A 20,681-nucleotide genomic window follows, 5' to 3' on the forward strand; every position below is an offset into this window, starting at 1 on the left:
GCCTGGCACACCTTGGTTCTGCCCTCTGGCAGCCAGCACAAAGTGTCCTCCACTTAATCGGGGCCAGCCAGCCCTTGGTCAATGAAGTCTTCGTCCCTGCGAGGCTAGAGACCTGGGACATTAAATCTGAGGCCACATCCCCAGGAAGAAAGCCACCTTGTGGCCTTAGCTCTTATCTTTCTTAGCCTCTTAGTTGCATATACTGATCTGTAAATACCTATTTTATGTGTTTGTTTATTTTACACAAATTGAGGGAGCGTCCCAAAGTAGGAGCCTGGCAGGGAGGGGTGGTCACATGAAAAAAAAAAGTGTCCCAAAGTATTTCTCCAATCAATCCCCTGACGGCCTGAACTTTACACAAAAGAGAACTTTAATGGACGCTCTAGCCTGATTAGTCCTCAGAATGTAGGGAAGGGTCCCTTGAGAGGCTCCCCACAGACTCCTGTCCTCATTGCACACAGGGACAAACAGACTAGAGGTAGCTTGGCCCAGATACAGACCCACCAATGAACCATCTGGAGAAGAAGGGGCCAGGTCTGCATCCTCTGTCAACCCGCACACCTGTTGATGGATTGGTTAGAAGCTTTGACCAAGGGCCCACCCCCATGTGTTCTGTCTCTAATCATATGTTCCAATTCCAGCTTGTGTCCAGACTGGCACCTCATTGCCCTCCCCAAGGTCAGTCAGTGGGGAGCAGGAGCCCCAGATTCAGCTGGGAACTGGGGGCTCCGCCAACCCCACCTGCAGCCAGCACCAAACTGAGACTGGGACCTCCTGAGAAAAATCTGGGTGCTGCTGTTGCCCAGCCCCCAAACTCACAATTTTTCATCCCCTCCATTAGCTCACATCCATTCCAAAGCCTCTAGCCTGATCTGATGCTTGTCTGCTTCCACCCAACAGCAGTCCCAAGGCAAGTGGCCCTCCATAGACTAGTGTAGCCCCATCCCATTCCCCAGCCACTATCCGCCCCCCGCCCACCCAGGGCTGTTCACTAGAAAAGCTAAATGCTGTGTCTTTTTTTTTTTTCTTTTTTTATTTTTTTGGAGGGGGGTGTTTTGTGGGACACCGTATGGCCTGGGTAAAGTCAGGGAGACTAACTGCGCTAAAAGTATAGAAATGGTCTGGAGAATTCCAAGGGGTCCACCACCCCTCTCCTCCCCCTGCAGTTTCCGGAAGGGGGCCTGAACTCCTTCCAGTGGTGAGGCTCCACTCCCCAGCTCCGTGTGAAATGCAATCAGCTTCTGGCCCGGGTTCCCTCCAGAGTGGCTAGCTTCATCCACCGCCCGTTCTGGCCCCCTCAAACCGCCAATGTCCCGCCCAGGATGTGGCCCCCCGCCTCCTGCAGCTGCAGCGGGAGCCTGTGCCTTTAAGGCAGTCGGCAGGGGTCTTGGACTGGCCCAAGGCAGCCCGGGAAGGCCGGTGCTTTTCTCCCAACAGCCCCCTTAGGACGTTTTCTTCGAGACCAATGAAGCCCAGGCATCAAGACCCCAGCCCCTCTGCGCCGCGGGAAACCGAGAGAGGATGCTCTTATGAGCAATCCCAAATGTGTCACTATAGGGGGACATTCTAGGCGGGCCCTGTCCCCCACGCATCTAGCACATCGCCAGCCCACCCCCAAAGCCCCGTGAGGACTGCGGTAGCCAGCTCCCAGAGACCCTCCAGCGTCACCTTCCCGATCCGCGTAGGCGCGTCCGTCTGCCTTGGAAGTAGGGAGACAGGTCCGCTCTGGGTCCCTCCGGCCGCAGTGCCTTCCCAGCCCCTGGTCCTCCCTCTGGCACGGGGAGGGGAGGGAGGTGGCCCCTGGGGGATGCAGGGATCGCTCGCCCCGAGTACTATCCCAGATATTGGGGGGAGGGGGAGTGGGGAGAGGCTGTCAGATTGTCGCGCACGAAAGGAGCAGCAGTAGGAGGGGGCTTCGTTTTGGAATCGAGAGGCTGGCCGGCGTTGGCCCTGGCCCGCTCTCCGTCGGTGGAGGACGCGGCTTGGGGGGAAATCACGGGGCTGGAAGAAGGAGTCCGCGGTCCCCGGGGGTCAAAGGTTCCCGATCAGGGAAGGGCGGGCGCGCTGTGGAGGGGCAGGGGCGCCTGGGCGGCCCTTACCTGCTCACAGCCTGGCCTCGTGCGGGGCTGCGGGCGGCGGGCCGGCCCGGGGCAGACTCCACGGGGAAGGCGCACAGCGGCGAGTCCGCGCCCCGCGCCGCCTGGGGATGGGGAGCGTGTGCGCCGAGAAGCGCGCGCCGAGCCCAGGTCTCCGCGTCCGTGTGTCGGCCGGCGGCGGGTGTCCGTGGTCCCTGCGCGGCGGCGTGTGCGTACGCGCACGCGGGGACCGCGCTCGCCTAGAGCCGCCGCCGCCGCCGCCGCCGCCGCCGCCGCCGCCGTCAGTCACCGCCCGGGACCGGAGCGCGGCGCCCCCCGTCTGCACCCGCTCGGCTAGCGCCGCGCGCCGCCCAGCTGGCTGTGCCTGCGGGAGAGGCGCCGCCTCCGCCGCGAAGCCAGGCCCGGGGCCGGAGGGAGGCGACAGACCACCGCCTCCGCCGCGCACTTCGCAGGCTTGGGGAGGGGCGTGCACACCAATGGGCGACCGGGGGAGGGGTTAGGCCGGGGTTGTGCTGGAGAGCGGGACCCCGCCCACCGGGTTTGCCGGGCCTCGCGACAGACACCAGCAAGAGCTGCGGCAGGAGACCCCGGAGCGAGCGAATGTGCGGAGGCGATGACCTCCCCTCCCCCTCTGTCACCGGCCTTCCACAGCTCAGGGTTGGGCTTCGCTGGGGCTCACTGCCCTCCTTTCTACCTTCCCCAAGATACCTAGAGGGAGAAAGCCCTTTTCAAACTTCTCCCTTCCAGGTCCTCACGAGTCCCTGTCCATCTGGCTGAGCCTGTACTTCCTCCTCCTCCGGGAAGCCTTCCTTACCAGGCAAGTCCAGACTCTGTTCTGGTTACTCTTTGCCCCCCACAGCCTGAGCCTAGTAAGTTCAGCTAGCTTTGGCCAGCCTGGATGTCCTCAAATGTGACCCCCTGGAGAGCAGCTCTAAGGCTAGAGACAGGTTGGGGAGGGGGGGAGGGGGGATTACAGCAACTTAAAATGACACTGGTCTGGGGTCAGGCTGCTTGCTCCAGTCCTCACTGTGCCAGGGCTAGCTCTGTGAGCTTGGGCTGCTGACTTGATGTCTCTGAGCCTCAGCTTCTTCACTTGTACATGGGAATCATAATACCTATTCCTGCCCCTGCCCCAGGCCCATCTTGACAACAGCATTAAGTAAGAATGGTACATGTACCCCATAGTAGGTTCTCACTGGTTTTATTTATTCACTAGTGAATAAATTACTATTGCTACTGTTATTGTAGTCCTGCACAACCTCCTGCTAGTACAGGTGTTTAAACTAAGGTTTAATGACTAAACTGGTCAAGGTCATATAGCCAGTCAGGAGTGGAGCTGCAGCCTAACTGAAAAGAGTTGCCCACCCCACTCCCTTGCTCCTGCCTGTCCCTGCTCTTGGGTTTCTGGTCACACCCCAGGCTTGAGCATCCCAAGACCTCCCTCCATACCCCCATCCACAGTTCCGCAACCAGCCTGTCCTTCCCCAATCAAGTAAGTTATTGTCCAGCCTCCCTTGGGCCAAACTTTGGGTGTGGCCACCTCATTAAGGAAGCCTCAAGAAGGAGGAGGGAGGAGAAGGACATGAGGCTTTCCTTGGGGATTTGGTTCCAAATGAGAAGAGGAATCCATGACGGAGACTTAAAGGAGGTATGTGAGGCCCCAGAAAGATGCAAGGAGTTCCTAGGTTCACACAGTGACTTGGTGGTTTCTCTTCACTGCACAGTGAACACTAGCCCCTGCTGGTACTCCACACTGTGGGTCTGCATGAAACACATTCCTCTCAGTCCAGGAAAACTTCCTGGAGGAAGAGAAGATCAGTCCTTCTCTGTGTCAATAAAGAGTGACATCTCTCTGGAGAGAAGAGAGCCAGGTGCTGCACTGTAGTCAGACACACAGAGAGGACCTCCCTCTGGACCTGGCTACACCCCTTCCTAGCTTGTTGCCCTAACCCCTGGGAGCCTGCTTCCTTCCCCTGCTGTGAAGATCAAATGAGATGCTGTGTGTGAAGGTGCTCTGTAAACTATGAAGTGTCTTGAGAGAGAAGAAAGCCTGCCAGGAGTCTCAGAGTCTGGAGGAAAACGGAATTCGGGATAGCAGGGGGCCTGGGAGTGTGAGAAAGGGTGGAAATCAAGAGTCACCTATGGCAGGCCAGCTCAAGCTGGAAATGCCAATAACCAGGGCCCCAGAAGAGGTCCCCTTGGCTCTGAAGTTCTGCATTCTGTTCCAGGTTTATTCCCTCTTTTTACACTTAGTGCTCCAGTTCCCACTCAGGGTTCTGGATCCCCTGCTGTCTGTACTGTGTCCCCACATGTATGTCTTGGTGTGGGCAGTGAGGGCTTTTTTTTAATTGGTCCTGGAGGGGGCACCTCTCTAATTCTCTCCAAAGTGCTGTCTGCGCCAGCCGACCTTGTAGATGGACTGCCTGGTAACATCAGCCTGGGGGAGGCATGGAGGTGAACAACAGAGCTGGGGTCCAGGAGGCTTGTCTACCCGCCTTTCCTATGAATGAAGTGCCTAAGCCCAGAGGGACCACAGGAATAGTCCTGAGGACACACAGGCGACTTAGTCACCAGATTGGGGACTAAAGCCTGTGTCCTCGTGCTCAACTTGGTGGCGTTCTACCTGGCGGGCTGCCCCCATTATGCCGGAGGCCCAGGCTGGGATTTTTACACCCTGCACTCTTCTCTGCTCATCCAGACAGAGGCTCTGGTCTCTCCAAATAAGCTTGGTTCTCCTTGAGCAGCAGCTACACCAATTCTGTTTCCCAGGCTGGGCTTCCCCAAGGACAGGGCCAGAGTCTCCCGCTTCTTTTGAGTCAGCCAGCCCATTCTCACCCTCCCTGCCTGGCTTTGGGAAGACTGGAGGCTGAAGGCCCCACCCTTGGGAATGGTGCCCTCCCAGAGGGCCCCTTGAGTCGCCTTCTCTCTCCTAGGGAGGGAGGCTGGGGGTCTTTTCAACAGCTATTCCCTACCCTGAGGTGCTCCCTGCCTCAGCTCCCTTCCACAAGCCAGCCAGCCAGGCGGGCAGCAGCTGAAAAATATGGGTTTTAATTCAATTTACTGAGACATGGCTGAGGGAGATGGATGTCGGGCTGCCCTACCCAGCATTCATCTCTCCTGCACAGCAGTGCCCTCCATGACTCCTGGCCCCCTATCCCAGCCCAGCACAGCCCTTACGCTGCTCAGTCAAGGAGACCACACATTGGGAGGACACGGAGGCATTTTCATTGTAGATAGCTGACATTTGCTGAACAGTCACCTTGCCTTGGGGCCAGTGCTTCTCAACAATCGTGGTGCTACAGAGTCCCTGGGGAGTTTTGAAACTATACCTATGCCCGGGCCTCATCCGAAATCATTAGGCAGTTGGTCTGTGGTGAGGCCTGGGCAAAAGTATTTAAAGCTCATTCCAATGTACAGCTGAGGTTCAGAACCACTGTCATAGGCCCTCTGCTAAATGCTTCACATGTGGGCATCCCAAGGTGGCATCCTTGCATGTCCAGAACTGGTTATATGTGTACTGGGATACTGTCCCTCAGCCTGCTAGGCAGGGAAAGTTTGATTCCAAAGGCCTTCTGATCACCTCCTGCATCCGTGCTGGACTCAGACAGCACAGGGAGGCTCTGAGAAGCCCCAGGTACACCAGGGAATGCCTACTGGAAGGCCTGGAAGCACAATAGGACAAGTAGCAGGGAGGCTTTGGAATGCTCAGCCCCCCTGCACGTGGGTAAATGATGCCCACTGCCACCATCAAGGTCCCCTCCCCCACAGAGACACAGGCCACAGGGACATTGCAGGTGTCAGGGCCTGGGCTCCCCTGGGATGGTTTCCATTCCAGAAACAAGCCCACCAGGCCAGGTACTGTCTTATCTCCTGCCCTCTCATCTGAGGTCAGCATCCTTATCCCATGAACCAATGCCATCATCAAGCACCTTTTCAGTTCCCCTGTGGACACTGGTCCTCAGGACCCTCGGGATTCTCTGAGAAACCAAGGCAGAAAACATTAGGCTGCCTATATCCATGGTTTTTATTTTTTTTTTTAATTTTTTTTTCAACGTTTTTTTATTTTGGGGACAGAGAGAGAGACAGAGCATGAACGGGGGAGGGGCAGAGAGAGAGGGAGACACAGAATCGGAAACAGGCTCCAGGCTCTGAGCCATCAGCCCAGAGCCTGACGCGGGGCTCGAACTCACGGACCGCGAGATCGTGACCTGGCTGAAGACGGACGCTTAACCGACTGTGCCACCCAGGCGCCCCTATCCATGGTTTTTAAACAGCGCTCCAGGAGCCCTGGAAATCCTTGAAGCTGCCTCACCGGAAGGCCTTGAGTACAGGAGGAAAGGAGACTCATCTTCACAGCTGAGGAGTCCTGAGTCTCACTGTCCTGCCCCCCGCAGGGCATGGCAGGGGATAAGGATGAACCTGTCTGGTGTTGAGAGAGGTAGAACCAGCAGACCAGGGACTTGGAACCCTAAATTCTAAGGGCAGATGTGACTGGTTAGCACCCCATTTCACAGACAAAGCAAATGAGGCTCAGAGAACAGAAACGACTGGCTTAAAGTTACAAGGCTAACTGGTGACAGAGCTGGGCCACATACCACATCTCTGGACTTTTCCCTGTTCCATGATAACTTAGAGAGTTGGGAAACGTGAGTGTATTGGGAGTCTGGTGGCCAAAGAAGTAATCCCTTAAAGCCCAGAGTAAAAGCGAGAGATGCGGTCTTCCTCCCCCATGTTCACAAGTACTCAAATGCAGCCTCAGGCTCAAATATGCATACTCCTGAATATACATACTTGTGACACATGAATGTACTCCACACACATACACGTGTGTATTTCCATCCAATATCTATGCCCAGAGGGACATTCACAGAGGGTCCAACCATGCACACACGCACACGCACCCACAAGTGCACCAACCACAGCTCTGCGGTATGAAAGTACATCTTCTCTACCAAGATGGAGAGATGTTCTCTCTCCTGCAGAATTGCATGCAGGCTGTGGGCCTGTCTGAGGAGGCCTAGCTTCTTCACTGTCAGCCAGTGACATTTCCTCGCTCATCTTCCATAGTCCCCTCCCGGGGAACTCAGCTGTCTACCCGTGGGAGCTGACTACCCTGCAGGGGACGCTGGTTGAAGGAGCAGGCGCTGTCTATTCTCCTCTCCAACTCCTCTCTATCCACAGGACTTCCTTTGCTCATCCCTGCCCCCGTCCCCTCCTCCATCTTTGGCACACTGGAGTTGGTATAGAGTATTCGTCTTCTGCAGAAAGAACCCCTCCTGGGCATCCTACAAATGGGCCATATTGTGTGTGCTTGAGAGCCATATTGCGCACGCCCTGCCCTCTGATTGCTAGGGGCTTGGTCGCTGCCCTCGGTCTGGCTCCAACTCCTACTGGGATGCATACCCGCTCCCCTCTGCCTGCCCTCCCCGCCCGCTTGCAGATCCCACACTCAAAGCCAAGTCCCACTTGCTCTCGCTCCAGTTTCTTCAGAGCCTGACTTGGCCGCCTTGAAAATAACAGTGCACCCAGCCCACCACCAGTCCTGGCTTTAACACAGGGCCTCGGCAAGCACGGAGGTGTGGAAATTACAGATAATTTGTGTGGGAGGCAGCAGCAAGCATGAGGCATGGATACAGCCGTTCCCAGAAAAGCAGCTCAGGATAATAGGGGCCTGAAACAGGCTGAGCCCTGACTCGGTGTCGTGCAAACGATGCTGATAATTATATTAAAAGTAGGGCAAATAGAACGTTCTTTGACAACCAACTTTAGGAGCAGGTTGGCAGCTGATGAAACAACTCTTTGCCATGGCAGATGGGAGCATTGTCTGCAAGGAATTCACTGGGGCACTGGGGGCTCTAGCCCTGAGCAGGGGCCGGGAAACTAGTTGCAGCCGGCAGGATGGGGTTGACCCAAGGCCTTGCATACATTCAAGGGCAGGGTTTGTATATCAGGTTTCCGTTGCTGTGTAACAAGTTACCACAAACTTAGGGGCTTAAAACAAATCACACTGATCATCTCGGTTTCCTTGGGGCAGGACTGCAGCCGGGACCCCTGCTTAGGGCATCACAAGACTGCAATCAATCAGACTGTCGGCCAGGCCTGGGGTCTCAAAGGAAGCTGGGGCTCTTCTCTCAAGGTTGTTGGCTGTCTGTTGCTCATGGTTGTGGGGCTACAGCCCTCGCCTTCTAGAGGGCCCCTGCCATCCCTGCCATGTGGTCCTCTCTACAACATGGCAGTTTGCTTCTTCAAGGCCAACAGGAAAGAGCCTACTGCCTCTCTGCCCTTGATTTCTAGACCCTCTTTTAAAAGGTTAGTTCAGACCCTCTCAGAGTAATCTCCCTTTTGGCAAATTTCAAGTCAACTTATTAGGGACTTTAACAACATCAACAAAATCCCTTCCCCTTTGCCACATTACTAGCCTAAGCAAGAAAGTAAAATCCCATTATATTTATAGTTCCTATTCATATTCAAGAGGAAGGGCTTGTATGGGCTTGTATACTGGCAGCAGCAATCTTGAGGACCTCACAACTCTTGTCTACCACAGTCCCCATCACCTGGAGCCTGGAATGTGAGGAGTGGGGTGGGGGCAACCCATTGACCAAAGATCTCTGAGGCCAGAATCTGTGTCAGTTCTGTTCCATCTCCAGTGCTTGGCATGAAGTCAATGCTCGGGAAATATTTTCTTGGTTGAATAAGTGAGTCACCAACTCCTAACTCCATTGTACAGGTGTGACAGCCAAGGCCCAGAGAAAACAAAGAACTGTTTCAAGTCACCCAAGGCAACAGATGACAAAGGTGAACCAATGATAAGCACGACCATGTGTTGAGTATTTACTATATGCCAAGCACCATGTTCAGCTTTTTTATTAGCTCCTTGAGTCATCATGAAGCTGTAGGATTAGGGATTATGATTACCCCAGGATTACAGACAAAGAGAACAAGCCTCAGGGAAGTAAGATAACTCGTCCAAAGATGCTATTAGCACAATCATAAAGCCAGAACTCAAGCTCACTTGGCTTGATCCAAGTGTCCCTGATGTCCCCCCTTTTCTACCCTGCACTGCCTGTGTCTACGGGCAGGACAGACAGACAGCATCATCAAAAGGCCAGGTATACGGGATGGTCAAGGATGCTCAGCCACCTCCCCCCCCACTCCCTGCTTCTCACCACCATCACCACCCTCCTTCTTCCCAGGGGGATTTAGTCCTCACATTATCACTCCATTTCACACTGGGCCACAGTGTGTGGGGGGTTCTAATTATTCATAATTAGCCAGCCTGATTAGTCCTGTCATGACAGGATTGTCTCTTTCAGTTCTTTCTTTTGTGTTCTGAAGGCACTTCTCTGGAAAGGAGGGGACTCATCTGCGTGAGCAGGGAGAACACAAGGGAATCTGACTGGGTTAGCAAAGGGACCTTTTATGGCCACAGAGACAAGCACCTCTTGGAGCCTGCCCCTCCCACCAGATCCCCATGGGAAGTTTTTTTTTCAGCCCCAGAATGCAGAGAACAAGGGTCCTGCACACTGGAGGACTGGACCTGGCTTACTCCCTATACATGCACCTACATCACCCCCTCACCTCTGGGAAGTCTCTGGTCAGATGTCCCTGCCCTCCCTGTGTGACAGCACCCTCTCTCCATCACACTCTACCCTCTTACCCTGCATTATAACACAGTGGGTAAGCATAGATTTTGGAGCTAGACTCCTGGGTTCAAATCATGGTTCTGCTAGTTGGACAAATTATGTAACTTTCTGTACCTTGATTCTCTCATCTCTAAAGTGGGACTAAACAATAGCATCTATTTTTTCACATTATTATAAAACTTAAATAAGTTATGTAAGGCATTAGAACAGTGCCTAGCACAGCGCAAGTGCAATAAAATATTAATTATTCCTTTGCTCTTTTTATTTACAGCACTTAGTGCTACCTGCACTTAGTTGCATATTATTTATCTATTTGTTCAATATTTGTCTCCCCTAAGAGAGTGGAAGCCCCTCAAGGGCAGGGTCTCTCTTTGCTCATTGCTCTATTTCAGCACCTAGAGGGCTTGGACAGTGTTTGTTGAATCAGTGAGTGAGTCCCGCCTTCTATCTTCCCAGGCAACAGTTTTATTATTCTCTGAAGGTTGCTTCTTAAAGAGAATAAGAACGCAGCTCTCTTGCCCTCATCACCTTCTGACCTCTGTCACCCTGGTTCATGACTTCACTCTGGAACCACAGACCCCTCTGTAATACAAAAGCCAAATTCTAGAATACGCTCAAATGCGCTGAGACCCGGGTCATATAATTTGGGGATCGTAGAATTCATGAATTCTTAGAATGGACTCCAGGATTTGGAGAATTCCAGAACAGAACTCTGGAATCCCAGCTTGTCATCTGAGAATTACTGATAGGACCTAGGAATCTTGGAAAGGAGGCCCAGAATTTCAGAAGAGATTGTTGGAATCGGGTCATTGGGAGAATCTGGTGCGACCAGCTGGCTCCGCTTTGCTGGCTTCTTTGCAGTGATGAAAACACAAGTGATGCCGGTGCTCAGAGCAGAGGGGCAGGGACAGGGGCCAGGACGGCGGTGGGAAAGGGCTCCCCTGTGAGGGTTGCTAGGCGCTGGCACTGGCCGAGACAATGCGGCTGGCGGGGAAGGTAGAGCCCAGGGCTGCATCCTAATCAGGATGCAGGGGGAGGATGGGAGGGAAAGGTTTGGGGCGGCATACAGTGGGGCGGGCATGGCCAACCCTAATCCCATTACAACTGGTCATCCAGCTGCCAGGGCTGGCTAGGCACCAGGCCCGGCTGTGCCCTTTTCTCCAATTGCAGTCTCAGGCTGCTGAGGACTTTGGATTCAGAATGTTCTCTATCTTACTTTGAAGTCCATACCCCAGAACAGGAGTATGGCTGCATCCTGAGCCCCAGGGGACTAAGAGCTAAAAGGGAGGTGGTGGCAAGGGGACTAGAGAGTGGAGGAATCCCTCAAGGAAATGGACTGACCCGGAGTAAAATGGTAGTACTTTGTAAGAAATTTTGGATATAATACAGAGGTTCAATAAATGGACACCTGACGTTACTTCTACCCTGAGAACTATCTCAGCCCCAGGCAACGCTTTGACCCATCTAGACACTGAACCCTGACCTTGTCTCAAATTGGCCTCTAATCCTAGTCTCAGAGGAAGTCCCTGCCCTGGCCACAGACTGACTTATAACCCTTTGCCCTCACCCAGGACCAATCCCTGATCCCAGCTATGGATTCCTCCTTAGTGAGCACACAGATCTCTGAAAATAGACTTCACTTCAAAGAACCCCAAAGACCAGCAGCGTTCTTTAAAACAGTGAAATAAAGCCCCCTGGCTTTTGGAAACTCACAACTACAAAGACCACTCGAGCTGAACTCCCACTCAGAGCTCAGAGCGAGCTGACTTACCCTCACTGTGTGGAGGGGTCTTCTGCCCAGAGGTAGCTCTGCTCCACCCCGGGCATCTTCCAACATGAGTGAGAGAGTCTGGAAGGAGGTTGATGGACCAGGGGTTAACCTGACCCAGAGGTTGGAGGCAGAGACGCTGACCGTGGTGAGAAGGTTGGGTGAAGTGACCAAAGAGGTGGCCCTGGGGGTGGTGGAGGTGGAGTGGCCCTGGGGACGCTGATCTTGATGATTTCTGACAGTAGAGATGACAATACACGTGAGTATCTGTAAGCTTGGCAGTAGCCACCTACCCATACGGGTCTCCTAACTTCCCTTCCTCAGTCGCACTCTCCTCCTTTCTGCCACCTCAGCTTCAGCGTGGCTGGTTTCAGCATCTTGCAGTAGGTCACTGTTTTCCTCAGTAAGCCTGGCGCTTTTTGAGGAGGAACTCTGTACCAATTCAAGTAACAAATAAACTTGAGTCTCTGTATGCTTCCTACCCTGCCTTCTGCATCTCCAAGGTGGGGGGACAAACTGGCCTCTTCCATCAATATGGCTGCTTCCCCCCTTGGGCCCTTAACACGGCCGACCCACACGCCACTCACTCCCAGGAAGATCAAAGGAGTCCTGGCAGGAAGAGATGGATGGACCCGCAGCTACAGTCATCGGGACAGAGGAGTGAGAAACCGTAGACCCCAGAGCCGGGGCTGTGCCAGCCACACCACACAGGCGCAGCGTGGCCAGGATGTGAAGGCTGCGGGGCAAGGCCCTCTACCCCCTCGACAACTTTCCTCCTTTAGTGCCTTGCCCGAATCTCCCCACTGGGACTCATTCTTCAGTGACGAGTGGGAATGTGCAGTGCAGAGTGCCGTTGTCTGGTGGTAAGAGGCCTGCCTGCTAATCCGGGTCACAGTGCTGCTTCTGACCGATGCTTCTGCCCCCCACCCCTGCGTTCAGTTCGCAAGTACTGCATTAATTCCGGGGGGGGGGGGCATCTGGGTTAGGACACGTCTTTATTGCCAGGCTGTTTTTTGCAATGCACACCCTTCAGCGTCCTGAATCCCGTTCCAAGTGCTAGTGGCGTTGCCCGGCCACTGTGGCATTCAAAACGCGCCTCTGCATTTTCAGAGCTGCCCACTCTCTGCTCCCTTGAGAACCATTTGGGGAGGTTGTCTCTGCAGGGCTTGCAAGGGGAACAGCCTCGAAACTGTTTCGCCAACATCAGCCCACCACCCACCTCCAGGCTTTATGAGAGAAGGCGAGAGGTTTAAACGAAAACCCCTGGGGATACACGGAGGGTGGAGTGAATTAGTGCTGATCACATGTGTTATATTCACGAGAAACCCCTTTATGGACCTACCCGTCCAGTGGGAGCGACAATAGCCACCCTCACTACCACGAGGAGATAATCCCGCACCCCCAAGCTTGTTTAAGCAAGGGGGTCTTTCTCCTTCTTGCCACTCAGTGGCCGTGGTCGTATTTCTAATTTTGTGTTACCTCAGTTTTCCCAGAGGGAAAATGTGAAGGATAATGGCATGTCGTTATGCTACGGGGTTGTCGTGAAGATTAAATGTGTTTAAACAGACGCGCCTAGGATGGTGTCTGATATCACTGAGTCCTCTGTAAACAGTAGCTATTACTACCTCTACTTTCCTGCCCCTCCCACTGCTGTCATCACTGCGCTCCCCCCCCCACCTCCCCCTGACCCAGGGCCTGGCATTCCATAGACACTCCATCTGTGTTTGCTGAGCTAGAGTGCCTGCAGCCGTGGCGTGTGGCGGGGGGGGGGGGGGGGGGTGTGCACTGTCACCAGGTGGGCGAGTGCACACCCCAGCCCTTCCCATGCTCACTGTGCATGCCACTCAGCGCCTCAACCTCCCTGACAGGCTCAAGGGAGCCGAGCAAGCCCTTCTGAGACTAGAACTCAGAAGAAAGTAGAACTCGGAAGTAAGGAGAACTGGAGCAGGGAGTTCTTCTCGTGCTTTCTTCCCATTTCTTTCCCTCTAAGGTTGAACACGTTGCCAGGATTCCCTCCCACCCCCACCCCAAATGGCTGCCTTTCTGGTCGCTTGACTTATGACAACCTTGGTTGGGTAGAGAGTCCCAGGTCAACTGACTCAAGTAGGACATCTCCCCAGAGGTCCATATCCGTATGTCCAACAGCCCAGCTGACATCCCAGCCCAGCGCTTCCAACACTAAATGCAAGATCCTGCTCCAGTCTGCACCCCTTCCCACTGCCCCATCTCCACAGATGGCACCACGTTCATCTCCTTGATGAGCCCAAAACCAGAGAATCACTCTTGGTACTTCTCCTAGGGAGCCACCATTTAGTAAAGGATGCTCTGTGGGCGAGGCCCCATGCCAGGCACCGAGGTTGCAGTGGCCCTGCCCTCCTGGAGCCTACACTCAAATGAGTACCCAGAACTTAAGCAATGATCATACAAATAATATAATACAACTTGTTATGCTGAAATTAAAAAATAGGGGGCCATAAGCCTAGGGGTTAAGGGAGTTTTCTAGAATAACTGTCAGTTTATCTCAGATCTGAAGGACAAGTGCGGGGAGGTGGGAGGGGGTAGAAGAAGGTGGGAAGGGGAGAATCCTGCAGCAGCAAAGGCATCAAGAGCAAAGGCCACGAATAGAGGTGGCCTCACTCAACACATGGGACTCAGACCAGTGTGGCTGGAGGACAGACAGCAAAGAAGAGAGGCTTGACTTGAGGCCAGAGGCCCGATCAGATTGTGAGGGTCTTGGGGGCTGATCAAAGGGCAACAAAAGCCCTGAGACTTTACCCTAAGAGCAGTGGAGAGAAGCTGCTGAGGAGATGATCAGGTCTCCTTTGCATTTAAATGATATCACCCAGGATGCAAAGGAAAAACCAGGCTGGAGGATGTGGGGAGACCAATGAGGAAGCTGTTGCAGTGGATGAGGAAGGAGATTATGGTTTGGGCTCAGGGAATGGTGGGAGAGGGGGGTAGAGAGAAGGGGGGATGCTGGAGACCATCTAAGGAGATGAAATCAGCAGGACTACATTTCCCAGCTTCTCTTGCAGCTGAGTGTGAGCCTGTGACAAAACCCTTCTCAATGGGACGTGAGCAGAAGTAATGTGAACAACGTCCAATTTGTGCCCCCAAAGAGGGGCATGACCTCCTCTTCCTCTTCGTCCTTTCTCACTGGCTGCCATGGGGATGTGATGGTTGGAACGAGAGCACCATCTTGGACAAGGAGAAGAAGGCTGCTTATGAAGAGGAGCAAAAGCACCCGTTTGAGGAGGAGCCTGGGTGCCCAGTGGTTATGGAGCAGCCACAGCAGCCCAAATTGTCCACCCAAACTTTTATGTGAAAAAGAGGGAAACTTCGATTCTGTCTGGGCACCGCTTATTTAGGTCTCTCTGTCCTAGGTGCTGAATCGGACTTCCATCAAGTGGCAATTAGACACTAAGAACATGGACAAGAAAGGCAGGGCTTCCCTCAGGTCTTGGACTTATGCCACTGGATGCAGGTGATTGGGGTTCCTCAGAGAGCCCTGAGGGAGAAACAGGCTGCACGGTGGGGTGAGATGGGGTGTACAGATTATGAACTTGATGGGCAAGCTGAGCTGGAGGCATCCTAACAGGAGACAGGAACAGACGTGAAGGGAGCAGGTAGGGAGCTTCAAGGACAGGAGGCAGTTGGAAGAAAGTGCAACCTGGCAGTTCCTGGAGGACTCAGCAGTTCCCAACCCTGACTGTGCAAGAGTAGACAACAAATTCTGATTCTTGGGCCCATTCCCGAGATTTTGATTTATTAGGTCTGGGACAGGGCCTGGCATCCATGTTTATTAAAATGGGTGGGGTGCCTGGGTGGCTCAGGCGGTTAAGTGTCAGACTCTTGGTTTCAGCTCAGATAATGATCTTGTGGTTTGTGAGTTCAAGCCCCGCATCAGGCTCTGCACATATATGTGGAGCCTGCTTGGGATTCTCCCTCTCTCTCTCTCTCTCAAAATAAATAAACTTTAAAAAAAAAGCTCCCCAGGTGATCCTCACGGTGCAGGGACTGGGCAGAGGAAGCAGGGGTGTGGCCATAACCAAAACCACAGGAACGGATGAGATGCCTCAGGAAGGATGGTGGAGTGAGAAGGGAATCCACCTGCCCTCCCTCCCGTGCCTCCCAGGACAGCGGAGGGGAGAGAATGAATGATCCAGAGCAGCCACCCAGCTATCCCCATCCTAGTCCTCGCATGGACCACAGTAAGGAGAGCCAAATAGGAAGCACAATGGTCCTCTCAGGAGTGACAAGGCTTTAAAGCAACAAAACTGGTTCTTTCCCCTCCTCTCTCCTTCCTTTCCTCCTTCCTGGGGCTCCCTGCATGTTACCTGTCACTCATTACTCACTCAGGAAGCTGCTCTAGCCTTCACTGGACCTGGAAGCTGACCTGGCCTGAGCCTGCTAGCAAGGGGCTCCGCCTTCCCTCCAGGGAAGGACCCCCTGCCCAGGGCAATTCCATGAGGCTGTCACTGCAGCCACGTGCTCTGTCTGCAATGTCAGGGCGGCCTGCGCAGTGAGCACGCATACACACACACACACACACACACACACACACACACACACACACACGAGTGAGTCATCGGGACATCTACTGCCTCCGCTCTTTCTAGCCATCTTGTTTTCCTGGACCTCAAATTGCTCATCTGTAAATATCCCTCCACTGGGTCCCCACAGCACATGGCCAATGTATGTTCTCTGAGGTGAAAGTGGAAGGTGGCAAGGGTCAGCCAGATCTGGTGTGAACATCCGTGCTGCCGTGCCCATTGTGTGACACTGGGTGAGTTATGCAGCATTTATCCCCTCTGAGCCTGTGTCTTCATCTACAAATTACTTAGCATAAAACCTAGCACATAGCAGTAGTCAATAATATATATTAGCTACTTTTGCTCTTAACAGGATTTTACCAAATTCAGAGAGGGCTGTGAGCTAATATGTTCAGGAAAATGCCTGACCTGGAGTATGTATTCAGTGCATACTGGTTCCCTTTCTTCCTTCAAGTTTAATCAAGTAAACCTTCAGCGCGGTGCAAGTGTAAAGTCTGCAGACTGCCAGTTCTCTGTAAGGGTGAGGTTTCTGCCAGTGTCATGGGCTGGTGGGGGAAAGGGCTTTGAGAACCAGCGCCTGTCATGACCATCTACAAAGTGGGAAGTCAATCACTCTGCTTGGGGTTACTCCTCCAGGAGCAGATGTGAAAGATCAGACACAGGGCCAGGGAATAAAATGCGCAGCCTGCGGGGTGGGGAGGAGCTCTGGGGCAAGAGGTCAGTGGTGGCATGGGGTCGGGGAGGGGGCAGAGGAAGGCCTACCAGACAATGTCTCTTGGATGGGTGGGTACATGAATGGATGGAATCCTAGAGCCCCCGCTGGGACCAGAGGACCTGGCAGACTTGAATAATCAGATTCTGAGCACCTGCCCTGAGGCTAACAGATCCTCCTGCCCCTATCTCTGGCTGCTGTTGCTCCCCTGGGCCAGGATGGTGCAGTGGGCCGTGGTGGGAGTTGCTCTCCCAATGCCCGGCCCGGAGTCACCCCTCAGAGCCCTGAGTTGGAGGGTTTTCCCAGGGCTGGCTGCGACCTCAGCCCACAGTCCCCCCACTGGGACATGTCAGCAGGGCCTGAATAACTTGAAGGCGTTTTTCATGTATCCAGCCCCAAAGTCCTGCTCTTCCCACCTTCCCCTTTTATTCCTTCTCTTTCTGCTCCCCCAAATGAGAAGTTAGGGTCCAAACTGAGGCCACGTCTCCTTGCACTCTGCTGCTTCCCCCCGGGGCACTCCCTGCCTTCCTTCCCCCAGCATCTGGCCTACCTTTTCAGGCAGGCCACCAGTCACTACCTCTGTCTGCAGAGCCCAGCCACGGTATTAGAGTGCCCTTGGTGGAGTCTTGAGGTTCTCAGAGAGGGAGAACGTGCCTGCTGGAGTCCAGCATTCCTGAGGCCCTCGGTGGCAGAATGGCTTCCAAAGATCCAGGCCAGTGAGCTCACATGCTGGGCTGCAGGCTGAGCCTGGTCTCAGTGGTGGCCAGTCAAGGGACGTAAGGGGAGTAGCTGCTGCCTGGAGTTGGGGTTCTGGGAGCTCTTAGTGGAGGCTCCTGAAAGTTCTAGCACATGGATGGAGTTCTACTAACGTTTGTTGCATACATTATTCCCATAAGGGAGTTTAAACACCGTCCCTCCAACTCCCCTCATTTTGAGACTGAGCAATGTAGTCATGGAGAGTAGATGGCGGCTCCCCCCTGTCCCTGCAGAGGGCCACTCTCTTCCTACTTTACACCCAGAGTCAGAGAGCTCAGCTGGCTTTGCCAGCTTCTCCTCTGGCAGGATACGCTCTTCTCAGCTGGCCATCAACAAATCCACTCCAGGTGTTAGCCTCCGACAATGCCCTGAAAGCTCCCTCCTGCCAAGGGCACCCCAGCAACTGAGTGGTCAGCCCCGCGGCCCCAAAGGTATGAACAGAATTGGCAGGAGTTCAGACAGAGGCCCTCCCTATTAACATCACGCGCCCCCAGCCAGCCCCTGTGGGTGTGAGCAACACCAGAATATCCCAGGCACTCAGCAGAAGCTAACACAATCGGGCTGCAGAAATCCATGAAAAAGAATGGGTTTTCTTACTGCGCTCCGAGGCTTTAATTTCCTGTGTTTGCCCCCAAAGGGCTTTTTCATCGACAAAGCACTTGGTCCTGTGGGCAGTGCGGTTGAAGAGAAGTTGCTGATGGAGAGATTAGCGATGGGGGACATACAAGGGCTGGTGCGCTGAGATGGTGGCCCTGAGGTAGTGGGAAGAAAGCCAAGATCAGGCCTGGACTAGGGACGGTGGTGCCCCAAATGGCCAAGAGTGAACAGACCAAGGACAGAAGCCAGGTTGGGCTGCAGTCAGGAGCCAGGTGGCAGAGAGCAAGTTGCCAAACCAGAAACAAGTGCTCTTGAGAACAGATTCCTGGAGACAGAGACCTTTTTAATCGGCTGAGAGAGATGGTGAAGTTAGGGATGCGGGCCAGCTGGAAGCGTCTGAGAGGCAGGACACAAGAAGCTCAGATCAGAGTTTCTACCTATTGCTCCTCATGGGTCCTGAGCTGCAAACTGTCCGAGCCCAGAGCTGAATTTGTGAGCTGTTGCAAGGAGGAGAAACTTCTCTAGGTGAAGAAAGGAGAATCCTAGGGAAGACAGGGCTGGCAGGTTTGTGGTGGGGAGGGAGGGAGAAGCATTTTCTGTCTTCAACCCTGGAAGGATGCATATGGGTGGTCTGCTCGGCTTAGCTACAAAGAACTGTAGGCTCACTTGGAAGCAGTTAGGATTACAGTCAGACATAAGGAAGGACTTCCTGACAAATGAAACAAGCTGCCCAGGTCGCTCTTCCTACATCCCTGGGCCTTCCTTTTACCTTAGCTGGGGCCACTTGACATGGCCCTTCCCTGATGTTTCAGAAACCAGGGATGCCTCGTTCTAGGGACTTGGCATGAATCTGGCCAGCCTGCAAGGCTCCAGCCCAGACATCCTACCTTGGGCCAGTGAGTTCTCCTCCCCACTTGCTCCAACCAGCCAGAGGCTCACAGGCTGTCCATTGAGCCTGAAAACTGACCCCACCCTCCTTCCCCAGACATCTTCCTTTCCTGCCTAGTTTTCCTCTTAAGCCACTGGCTTCCCTCTCAGTCTCCCATTCAGCTTCTTTCTCTGTGGCTCACCCTCCAAATGTTGGTGTGCTCCTGGGCTCCATCCAGAGCAACCTTCTCTTCAACATCTATGCTCTCTCTGGGTGATAAAATCACCCCCCGTGTCCTTAAATTTGACCTGCTGATGACTCCCAAATGTCCGTGTCTGCCCCAAATGCCTCCCTCCCTGCAAACCCCACTGCCTGCTTGACGTCTCTAGTTGGATGTCTACAGTCATCTTGAACTTAGCAGGACCAGCACGGAACACTCGGGCTTCCTTCTCCAGATGCCCCATTTTCGTGAATGGCATCACCCCCTGTCTTCTGTTCAAGGCAAACCTAGTGGGCATTCCTGATTCCTTCCCTTCCCTGCCCCCTTCCCTACATCCACCCATCAGTGAGTCCTGTGGAGCCCAAGTAGATCTTGAATTATCCCACTTCTGTCTGACTCCATCTTTTCCATGATAAGCTAGCCATCATCTTCACGGGACCTGGTTAAGCACATAGAGTCTGGAGCCAGCTCTACCCTTACTCCCTGTGTGGCCTTGGGCAACTTACTTAACCTCTCTGGACCACAGCTTCCTCACATCAAAGTGGGGATAATAACAATATCTCCCTTACAAAGTTGTCAAATTAAGTTTAAAATTAAGTCAAGTGATGTATGTAAAAAAAAGAACAGTGCTCAGCACATACGAAGCCATTTCATCAACATTATCACTGTCTAACTCAGCACCATCCAACAGAAACATAATATGAGCTACAAACGGAAGCCATATGTGTAGTTTAAATTTTTCTAGTAGCCACATTTGAAGAAATAAAAAGAAGTAAGTGGAGTTAATTTTAATAAAACACTATCTAACCCAATATATCTAAAATAGTATGATTTTCGGGCGCCTGGGTGGCTCGGTCGGTTAAGCTTCCAACTCCGGCTCAGGTCATGATCTCACGGTCTGTGAGTTCGAGCCCCGCGTCGGGCTCTGTGCTGACAGCTCAGAGCCTAGAGCCTGTTCCAGATTCTGTATTTCCCTCTCTCTCTGCCCCTCCCCTGCTCATGCTCTGTCTCTCTCTGTCTCAAAAATAAATAAACATTAAATTTTTTTTAAATAGTATGATTTTCACATGCAATCAACATAAAATGTGAATATTTTACACCATTTGTATTGTATCAAGTCTGAAATGCAGTGCATGGTTTACACCCACAGCCCATCTCAGCTGAGGCTAATCACATGTGAAAGTGCAAAAGCCTCCTGTGGCCAGTGGCCACCGCATTGGGCAATGCAGGTCTAAGCAGTGTCCATGTTTCCATTCTTCTTCTGCAGTGGAGTTTCTTAACCTGTGCACCACTGACATTTTGCACAAGTGGTGGAAACAGAATTTGAACCCAGAGTATATATAGAAAGAGCTAGACGTGAGTACGGTGTGACCCTGGGTTGTTTAAAAAGAAAAGCAATCCTGGGAACACCAGCATTTAGACGATTTCACAACCCCAGCACTGCTGACATTTTGGACCAGATGATTCT

The 20,681-nt window shown here is 53.3% G+C and overlaps 1 protein-coding gene across 9 annotated transcripts in view; it reads right to left on the minus strand.

Annotated features, from left to right (window-relative positions):
* Positions 1–20,681, minus strand: part of ADCYAP1R1 (ADCYAP receptor type I) — a 143,013-nt gene that overhangs the window by 57,117 nt on the left and 65,215 nt on the right. For 3 of the 9 annotated variants that reach the window (XR_008296747.1, XM_015065046.3, XM_027075215.2), the window contains exon 1: positions 2,100–2,867. The exons of 2 other annotated variants lie outside the window; for them this stretch is intronic. The gene's annotated coding sequence lies outside the window, so the exon portion shown is untranslated. Of the gene's footprint in view, positions 1–2,099; positions 2,868–20,681 lie in introns of those variants that run through there. 4 more of the 9 variants (XM_027075216.2, XM_015065048.3, XM_015065047.3 and 1 more) reach the window with 4 other exon arrangements.

The sequence above is a fragment of the Acinonyx jubatus genome, chromosome A2 (assembly GCF_027475565.1).
Source record: "Acinonyx jubatus isolate Ajub_Pintada_27869175 chromosome A2, VMU_Ajub_asm_v1.0, whole genome shotgun sequence".
Classification (NCBI taxonomy): domain Eukaryota; kingdom Metazoa; phylum Chordata; class Mammalia; order Carnivora; family Felidae; genus Acinonyx; species Acinonyx jubatus.